This window comes from Lethenteron reissneri, chromosome 28, assembly GCF_015708825.2.
Source record: "Lethenteron reissneri isolate LAM-NWPU_2019-01 chromosome 28, ASM1570882v1, whole genome shotgun sequence".
NCBI classification, from domain to species: Eukaryota; Metazoa; Chordata; class Hyperoartia; order Petromyzontiformes; family Petromyzontidae; genus Lethenteron; species Lethenteron reissneri.
Window position 1 is genome coordinate 262,745 of NC_083806.1, and position 10,379 is coordinate 273,123.

Here is a 10,379-nt window from a genome sequence, read left to right on the forward strand (position 1 = left end):
CGGGTAGTACAGCTAGTATTCTGATAAAAAAGTGTTAATATGTAACTAGATTTAGACCCTCATTTGGAACAACCCTGTGGGGTCTGAAACTAAACGGTGCATCAAAACACTAGCATGAATTACTGCAAACCTTCAATAGTACTGCTATGAAGACCACCCTCGAAAATTTGAAAGCTCAACCCCTCTCATAGAAGCAGTGGCATCACACCCTCTTCACCCTCACAAGAACGGATCATTAAAGCTTAAACGCACTCGCAAAACGAGAGTTTGTGGCCAGATGGTCCTCAGTCTTCCTGAATCCGGCATGAAGGTGCGCATGGTGGGAGGTCGGGGGGAGGGGACGAGCGTTCGAGGTATTACCCCACAGATAGACATGAGGTAAGGGGCCGTCCATAAATGACGTCACGCGATTTTGTACGATTTTTGACCCCCCCCCCTTCGTCACACGGCGTCACAAAAAGTCAGACCCCCCTCAAATATGACGTCACAAAGCTCTGCCCCCCGCCCAAATAAAACATGCTTCAAATCGCTTTAAACTATTGTCCTTGTAGTGCGTATTTAATGTGGCGCTGCACTCTGATGTTGTAGAAAACATTTATTAAAAATTCTACTTAATTAAGTAGAACGTGCTGTCTATTTAAAGTTGCGCATTTTTATGTGACGTCACATTTCTCACCCCCCCCCCTTCATCACACATCGTCACGAATGTCTAACCCCCCCCCACCCAGGTGCGTGACGTCATTTATGGACGGCCCCTAATCACACGGCGGGATTCATATCGACGATAATTCCACTTGGCGCGTGTCGATTGCTTTATTTGTTAGACCTTGTTTTGTACACTTCTCCCTCCCCCACTCTTTTCTTCCCCCTTATTTTTGCTCATTTTCCCTCCCTTCCCATTATGAAAAGTCCATGCTCCTGCTCGCAGTTCTTACGCAAGTGGGGTGGTGAACCCATTTTCTCTCCCTTTCCCCCCCAACCCGAGAGCAGCGGTTTATGCTTAAGCCCACGGGTATTGTGTCCCCTTCCGTTTGTATTGCTCGTGCTCTGTACCGGGCTCTTTTCAGAATAGAAACAACAATAAAAAAAGCTCAGAGCGCAAGTGAAGCCCAGTTAAAACTTTATGAGATTGCACTCCATCACCAGCTATGTGCGCTTGGCTTAATCAGTAATACTGTACACTTGGCATGTTGGATTCACCTAAAGTGCAGACTGTCATTGTGTACCGGTCTACAATATGGACTCCAGTGTAGTCTATATGGACTGTGTTTCCAGTATATAATGTGGATTGTCAGTAGAAAAATCTACATTGCGCCTTGTTAGTTTATAATCACTGTGGACTTCCAGAGTATACAGTCTATGATGTGGACTGTCTGTGCTCGCGCCAAGGGCCGGTCACGCGCTCCACACCAGGCGCACGCGCTCCACCAGCATCGCGGCACCGCTCAGAGGGTCCACGACGGCCTGCACGTGCACCACAGCCGAGGTCTGCGCGCCTCGCGAATCTGAAAAACACAGGCGTCTGTCTGTCAGCACGAGCGGCGGCGATGCCTTCTGTCATTGCACGTTGAGTCGTGTATGGGAATCGGCGGGCTGAAAACGCGAGCTTCTGTCAGCACTGGTGGGAAGACCTGTCAGCCAGCAGCATGCCTATGGGTGAGGTCTATGGCTCACAGAGACATCCCATTGATTCGCATAGACACCCATCAATTCACTCAGGACACAGACTCTCAGAGACCCTCAGACTAACATAGAGACCGAAATAGACTCCCACAGGAACCCAGACACTCACACAGCAACAAAAGCAGAAACAGAAGCCGGCCTAGTCGCAACAGCAAATAACAGAAGCAATAACTGCAACAACAATAGCAACAATAGCAACCTTGCGATGGCAACACTGCGACTTCTGCTGCTGTTGTCCAGCTGCTTCCGGCCGGGTCCTGAACTTGCGAGACTCTGGTTGAGCGAACCGAACGGTCTGGTCAAGCAATGCCTGTCCTCTTCTTTGGAGAAATGGGGGGGGCATACCAGTAATTTCCCTTGGCTTGGATCGACGAACCAATTGTATCTGACCCAAATGTTCGCCGATATTGTGGTGGGACTCACTAGCGGACTTGTCCCAGTATCCAATGGGAGTGCTGATCTGCCGACCTTCTGGTTCAACTGCTCGAGTTCCACACTGACCGTGCTACGATCCGCTGTGGAAATACCAAACCCCGAACCGACCTTGTTCGTCACTCGTTGCAATGCCTCGCACACTTTTGTGCTGCAGGTCTCATCAGTTCGACTCCTCTAGATTCACACGATCACGTAAGAGCACCTTCATCGCCATACTGCTGTCGGGCATGGATACATACCCTTGACCAGGGCTCAACTATGGATTGGTCAATGCACACTCTATGGTCAATAAGACAACGCGGATACACGATATGATCAACGATTGTCGACTAGAAATATTGGCCGTTACCGAAACCTGGATATGATGACTCACAAGACATAATTAAGCATGAGGCTGCACTTAACGGATAAGCTATTGCACATCAGCACCATTGCGAAAAGCCTGGCACCAGCAGCCCGCATTGTGGTGGGATAGCACTGATTCACTGTGAATACGTGTGAAAGTCCTGAGCCACTCAACAATCACGTCATTCGAGCTGCTGCTTGTGAAAACAACGAACAGGATGCGAGGGCTTATGCTCACTGTCATCTATTGACCACTGTCGGAATTCTTTTCCGAGCTTTCAGTTCTGCTAGGTTGTGGATCACTTGGGTCTCGCTGAATTTTCTGTGGTTGATCTGACCGATTGGTTATTGTGGTGATATCCACAGTGATTGCGCCAAGATTATCGACAGTCAGTTTAACCCAGCACGTCAGTGGAGTATCATGTCACTCTGATCATATCTATCATATCTGCCGATGCCATAACTTTGACCAAACGTTATTGAAGACGTGGGTATTTCACATCACAAGCTCGTGATGTGCAAAGCGCCATTACGGATTATATTATTTGACCGACCGTCACAATGATATCATACAGAGACTTGGAAAGGCCTGGGCAATGATGATTTCCATCCGTAGATCTACCATGATCGCCGTGTATAGATTCTGCATCGATGGTTGATTCATTTGCAGCTCACTTAGAAAATGACATCACTGCTATTCTTGATGATCAAGATGATAGTTTCTAACTTGAAGTCAACATTTCCAGGTCTGCCATCTGAGTTTAAATAACTTGGAACCAATGCACCAAGGTCGGTGGCAGGAGGTGACGATGTTCATCGCACGGCTGCCAAATAAGACATCACTGCTCGACAATGGTCACACATCGATTCAACTCATGATCAGACGTGCTTGCGCCACTGATTGTCTACCTGGCAAATATTTCATTCAGCAAGGACTGTATCTCAGTCTGGTTCAAAATAGCATAGGTAACACCGCTTCTGAAAAAAGTTGGCTTGAGCCTTGGTGACCCCACACACTATCGTCCGAGTATGATTTCAAAGGTAATACAACACATTTCTCTGAAGCGGTTACTTCCCCACGTCACTGCGACAGCCAGATTCAACCCGCTGAGACAGCTGTACTAAATACAGTATATCTGATGACCTCGACAAGATCGTAGATGACCAGTGTGCCGCAGCGTTGGTTGGCCTTGATCTCTCAGCTGCCTTCGATACCATCGACCATGGGATATGCTCATGGGACGGCTAATTTCAAGGTTCGGGTATGACATTGCGGTGGATTGAGTTATAGCTACATGGTCGATCACAGTTCGTCGAGCTGGGTGACGGAAAAGTCATCGCCTATGCAATGCCTAGTTGGGCCCTTCCAATTTTATCATTGCATGACATCCAGTGCCATTAATATTTTGATAATAGAAATGGTACACCACAGTCAAGTCAAAGTTAGATATAGAGAGCTTTGGTAACCTGGAATATTGTGCGCGAGGGATTCATGTATGTAAGTTCAACTTCTTTCACACCTTACATAGCGAACCGTGGTAATCGGATGTGTGGGTGCACGTGTGGTTTGCACCAAACGAAATGCAGTTTAATCCAGGAGCATCGGACGTTCTGCTGGTTGGCACTCGGGATCAGGTGAAAACATTTGTGGGAAAACATCAGGTGTGGCAATTTTAGACTCCAGGATTCAATTTTCTGCTGATCTAAAGAACCTCGGCATGATACTCGACCAGAATATAGTCAGGTCCTGAAATTTTCATATCAGGGCTCTACGGCACATTCGACCACTATTGAATCGTGACACAGCCAACACGGTGGCGTATAGCATAGTATTAACAAGTCTCGATTATTGTAACTCACTTCTCTACAAGACGTCTGGCGAAAAACATTACCAATCTGCAGCGTGTACAAGATTATTTGTTGCGACGAGTACTGCAAGATTTAATCATGTCCGTCCAGTGCTCGCTGAGCTGCATAGACTTCCGGTTGCCGAACGAATACATTAGCTTGCACTCTTTACACACAAAGTGCTTGCCACAAAATCTTGCGGATCTCGTAAAGGAGCATAAACCATCACGCAAACTCCGGTCATTCTTGCAGCGATTTTTGGCTAACCATCGAATAAAGACGGTCACTGCATCGTGTGCTTTCAGATGTACTTATGCGGCCGTCTGGAATTCCTCCTTTAAGTTTAGTTTGTTGTCCTTCCCACGCACCACCAATTAGCCAGGTTTGCTGCATACGGTGCGAAAGAAGTTAAACATACATATGTAATAAACCCCGTTGAGACAACGTCGGGAATTCAGAATTCTTTATTAAGTTTCGTCCACAGCTCTCACTACATCCGTTCCTCTACTCCTATTGCTCCTTCACGCTGTTGGCAGACAGCGTGAGAGGGGGAGAGAGAGACTGCCGCGGCCTGCCACGTGGCAGGCTCCGGACCACGGCACCAGCGTAGCTTCCCCCTTCGTTCCTCCGCACACTGACCACGTGCTGTCCTTCTCCGCCCCTTTTAATCCCTGGCCCACGTGATGCCCCGCAGCCAATCCTCAGCCACATCCCTGGAACTTTCCAGTAGCCACTGTACAGCTCCAGGGCCACGCCCCTAACTCGACTCCCCATTGGTTGCGGGCTGAAGCCAGCAGAGCCAATCATCATCCTCCAGGTGTAGCCTTCACATTACATCAGGGCCACGCCCCTGACTCGACTCCCCATTGGTTGTGGGCTGAGGCCGGCAGAGCCCATCCATTATCATCCAGGTGTAACCTCACATTACACATACATAGAGACAAATAGCCTCCCACAGAGACTCAGATACTCACACAGAGACCAAAAGCACCAAAGATAATGGCTGGCATGGAGGGATCGACCCCTTTCAGTGCTCAATGCAGTGACAATAAGAGCGTATCATGTGGCCACGCATTCCGCTTGTCGTTTTCTCTGGGTTTGACGCTGGCGGGGTCATAACGACACATGTGGTCACCCTGATCGGATTCTCAAAGGGGGTGGGGGGGAAGAGATGCTTCACAGCCTCTGAAAAAGACATCAGTAGGGGGGATGTTTGTATTGTGATCCCAAGAGACTGTATGCCCCCCTCACACTTAAAACAGAAAATACTCAATATGATTGTTATCAATGAACTAACTTTGATTGCAAATTAGGTTATTATAATTACTCTTATGCAGTCGTAATACTGTAATATTGTTGATTATTGAAGGATATGTATTACCTGTTACTCATTTCCCAAAACGTAGCCCAATTTAAATGTTTTCTGTTACAAAGGCCACACAGTGTTGCTATTGACACAGTACAAATGTTGAGTTGATTTTTCGTGACTGAGTAGGTGAGTTTGTGAGTGAGTGGATGAGTTTCCGTTTCCCACAGCTAAACCCACCCACAATGCACCAGGTAATCGCAAAAACAACATCCCCAATGCTGATAAATCCCATGCAAATTATTCAATTGGGATCGTGCCGGCCTTTATAGGTGCTGCTACTCACTAACAGCATTTTACCCAACAACCTGTTAGAGGCTATACGGCGAATAATTGTCATCGTACACAGTAATCGGTAGGCAGCAGTCTCCTCGTACAGTTTTACTTTGTGCGCCCGTTTCTGGTACCCATCTACCGCACAAAGCGAGGGAAACCTGTGTCTGCAGTCAACGTGATCTCCCTCCCCATCTTGGTCACGTGAATCGTTCTCAGAGTTCTTCTGGTTTTGCCCTCATCCAAATTAAGAAAACATTTGTTCAGATACTTTGGCTGCTGCTATAAATTCCCATGTGTTGATGATATCAGCCGCTGCTGCTGTTATGAGATATTATCACGTGTGACCACGTTGCTTAACAAGAGCTCATAGCTCACTGGGCTTTACCTGATAAATGTTTAGTTTATAGTGAAATTTTACATACCTCCACGATCTAACTCAAAATAAACGTAATAAAAATATTGGTCGTAAGAGCCTGCATATATAACACAGTTCCGCTGTTTGTGTCGGTTTAGCTATAAAAGGAGGAAACCGAAGAACCCGGAGGAAGTCCACGCACAACATGGAGAAACATACTAACTCCACAAACAAAACAACAAAAACCCCCCGTATCGCCTATATAGATTCTTGGGGCATGTACTGTTAGCGAGCAATCTTAACTTTGGAGCTTTCGTGACTGCAGGAATTATTCTTTGGTTCTTTCGGTAAAGTCACGTATAAAGAAAAAATAATAAATTAAATAATAACATACGACGTTTCGATTGCAACACAAGCAATCATCATCAGGTATAATGAAATAGCGACATAAAATCTAACCAGAAAAATTATAGACAGACATATAAGCAGACAGATATCACCAAGATACACACAGCGGGCAACACAGGTACAGAGAGGGGTGATCGTCTCTGTGGGGTGGCCTTAAATAGACAGAGGGGGGCGGAGGCAGCGAGAGGGAGGGGTTAGAGACAAAATTTACATGTCAATGAGTACAACAAAAAGGAGTGAGCAGGCTTAGGGGGGGAAAGAGACACACTAAAATTAAATAACCTAGCAAAGTATCGAAATGTTATGTAAAACGACACAGAGAGTCGGTCAACACACAATTAACACATAGCCTGGTCGATTACGTATTTCAAAGATTGCTAAGTTAGAATTTAAGTGTGAAAATTTCAAAGAAAGACAAAACATAAAAACAAGAGGAACGGAGACAAAGCAGAACCTAAGAACGACAAAAAACGAGTGTAGACAGAAAAATTTACACTAAATAAACAGGCAGAGAGAGAGAATAAAAACCCAGAGAGAGAGAAAAAAGGTAAACTTGGAACTTCCCCGTAGAAGTGGTTCAATCTTAACTTTGGAGCTTTCGTGACTGCAGGAATTATTCTTTGGTTCTTTCGGTAAAGTCACGTATAAAGAAAAAATAATAAATTAAATAATAACATACGACGTTTCGATTGCAACACAAGCAATCATCATCAGGTGATATCTGTCTGCTTATATGTCTGTCTATAATTTTTTCTGGTTAGATTTTATGTCGCTATTTCATTATACCTGATGATGATTGCTTGTGTTGCAATCGAAACGTCGTATGTTATTATTTAATTTATTATTTTTTCTTTATACGTGACTTTACCGAAAGAACCAAAGAATAATTCCTGCAGTCACGAAAGCTCCAAAGTTAAGATTGAACCACTTCTACGGGGAAGTTCCAAGTTTACCTTTTTTCTCTCTCTCTGGGTTTTTATTCTCTCTCTCTGCCTGTTCATTTAGTGTAAAATTTTCTGTCTACACTCGTTTTTTGTCGTTCTTAGGTTCTGCTTTGTCTCCGTTCCTCTTGTTTTTATGTTTTGTCTTTCTTTGAAATTTTCACACTTAAATTCTAACTTAGCAATCTTTGAAATACGTAATCGACCAGGCTATGTGTTAATTGTGTGTTGACCGACTCTCTGTGTCGTTTTACATAACATTTCGATACTTTGCTAGGTTATTTAATTTTAGTGTGTCTCTTTCCCCCCCTAAGCCTGCTCACTCCTTTTTGTTGTACTCATTGACATGTAAATTTTGTCTCTAACCCCTCCCTCTCGCTGCCTCTGCCCTCCTCTGTCTATTTAAGGCCACCCCACAGAGACGATCACCCCTCTCTGTACCTGTGTTGCCCGCTGTGTGTATCTTGGTGATATCTGTCTGCTTATATGTCTGTCTATAATTTTTTCTGGTTAGATTTTATGTCGCTATTTCATTATACCTGATGATGATTGCTTGTGTTGCAATCGAAACGTCGTATGTTATTATTTAATTTATTATTTTTTCTTTATACGTGACTTTACCGAAAGAACCAAATAATGTTAGCGAGCACCTATGAAGTCTGGCACGGCACACGAGGTGGTGGGTTCCCAGCACCACCCCCGGCCCAGCCACCTTTGTCTCCCGAGTGGCGATGTCTACATATCGCACCAGGTACTCACTTTAGGCTGAGTCGACCGAGGGGGGGCCCAGGAATGGTTCAGGTAAACGTTACTGGTGTTTTGGTGGTGGCCGTAAGCGGGAATCGAACTCGGGTATCTGCAGGATTCGTAGCACAGCGTGCTAACCGCTAACCACTACTCTACTGCTCCCAACACTATACACACAAAGACAAAGATCCCCCGTGTAGCCTTAACAGACTATAGGGGCAAGTGCTGTTAGCGAGCACCTATGAAGGCCGGCACGGCACACGAGGGGGTGGGTGGCCAACACCACGTCCGGCCGCCTTTGTCTTTGTAGTGGCGATGTTTACACATCGTACCAGGTACTCATTTGCGGCTGAGTCGACATAGGGGAGGCCCAGGCCCGGCTCCAATAATCGTCACTGGTATTGGCTGTGAATCGAAATCGGGTCGCCGGATTCGTAGCGCATGGCGCTAACCGCTGCACACAAGCACTCACTGAAAAATGTGGAGATGCAGGTGTGCGTGGAGGAGTCGTCCTCTTAAAATAAAGAGTTTTTAATTTATCCTATAAAGCCCAGAGAACTATGACCTCTTTATCAGAAGCGAGCTAGCCACAAATGATAGCTCAACGACGTGGCTTATAATGCTTGAGTATACCCCCCCTGCCTCCTTGACAGTAAAGGTCAGGTTACAGAGGGGGCCCCTCTCACTCTGGGTGCCACCCCGCCACTCACGACTCTGAGCCCCTGTGACACGCCCCCCAGTGTCGACTCTTAAAGGCACCTGGCTGGAGAGGTGGAGGAGAAGGCGGAGTTGCGGTGATCCGCTTGAACCTGGAACCGGGGTGGTCAGCCACCTGTTCCCCGAAAACTGATAACATCGTCATGAGCAACATTGTCATCAGTAGCATTAGCAGCAAAAAAATAATCAGCAGTAACACCATCACCAACATTGTCATATTCAGAAGCAATAGTCATAACCAGCAACAATCATGAGCAAGAGCATCACTTTTAACAAAATATGATCAGCAACATCATCAGCAGCAGAATTAACATCACCACTACCTTTTCCACCATCACCACCATTACCATCATTACCACCATCATCACCACCACCACTAAAGACAAAGATCCCCCCTATAGCCTTAACAGACTGTTGGGGCAAGTGCTATTAGCGAGCACCTATGAGAGCCGGCACGACACACGAGGGGGTGGGTAGCCAGCACCACGCTCGGCCGCCTTTGTGTTTACACACCGCACGAGATACTCATTTGAGGCAGAGTCGACCTTGGACCGGTTCAGATAATTGTCACTGGTGTTCGCCGTGAGCGGGAATTGAACTTGGGTCGCCGGGTTCGTAGCGCAGCTACACTCCCCCTCACCCCCATCATCGCTATTACCGCCACCACCAACCGCCGCCGCCGCCATCGATCACCACCATCGCCCTGCTCTTACCGCACGCGAGGAAGGAGATGCCTCTCATGGCCGTTCGACTCAGAGACTCCTCGTGGAAGCCTCACCTCACCCGGATCGCACCGCTCACCTCCACAACCCCTCCCCTCACGCCGCTGTATCTTATTCAGAGTCTCACACCTGGACCAGATCTCCAGCCTCACCTGTCCCCTCGCCCCCTGCTCTGCCCGCCCATGTTGGGAGCAAACTGGAGTCAAACCTGACCCAAGCAGAGACAAACATCCCCCGTGTAGCCTTTAACGAGCTGTCCGGGCAAGAGCTGTTAGCGAGCATCGCCTATGAAGGCAAGTATAGCACACGAGGGGGTGGGTGGCCAGCACCACGCCCAGCCCCCTTTGTCTTCCGAGTGGCGATGTTTATACACACCTACACATGTACAGTACAGTATTCATATGCACATGAACATTTCTGGAATTATCCGATTATTTCAGAACGCAAGCGACCTGTCATGTTGGAATGTAAACCACGACTAAAGCAGCCAAACCAGTCATGCTTTGGAAACGCCATGTTTTTATTTATTTAACTTA

General features: G+C 46.7%; 1 long non-coding RNA gene across 1 annotated transcript; it reads right to left on the reverse strand.

Moving 5' to 3' along the window:
* Positions 1–1,437: 1,437 nt before the first annotated feature.
* Positions 1,438–10,105, reverse strand: LOC133348706 (uncharacterized). Its single transcript, XR_009755826.1, has 3 exons — positions 9,835–10,105; positions 9,164–9,250; positions 1,438–1,505 (listed from the first exon to the last, which is right to left on the reverse strand). It is a non-coding gene; the product is annotated as an uncharacterized LOC133348706 (long non-coding RNA).
* Between the last annotated feature and the right edge of the window lie 274 nt (positions 10,106–10,379).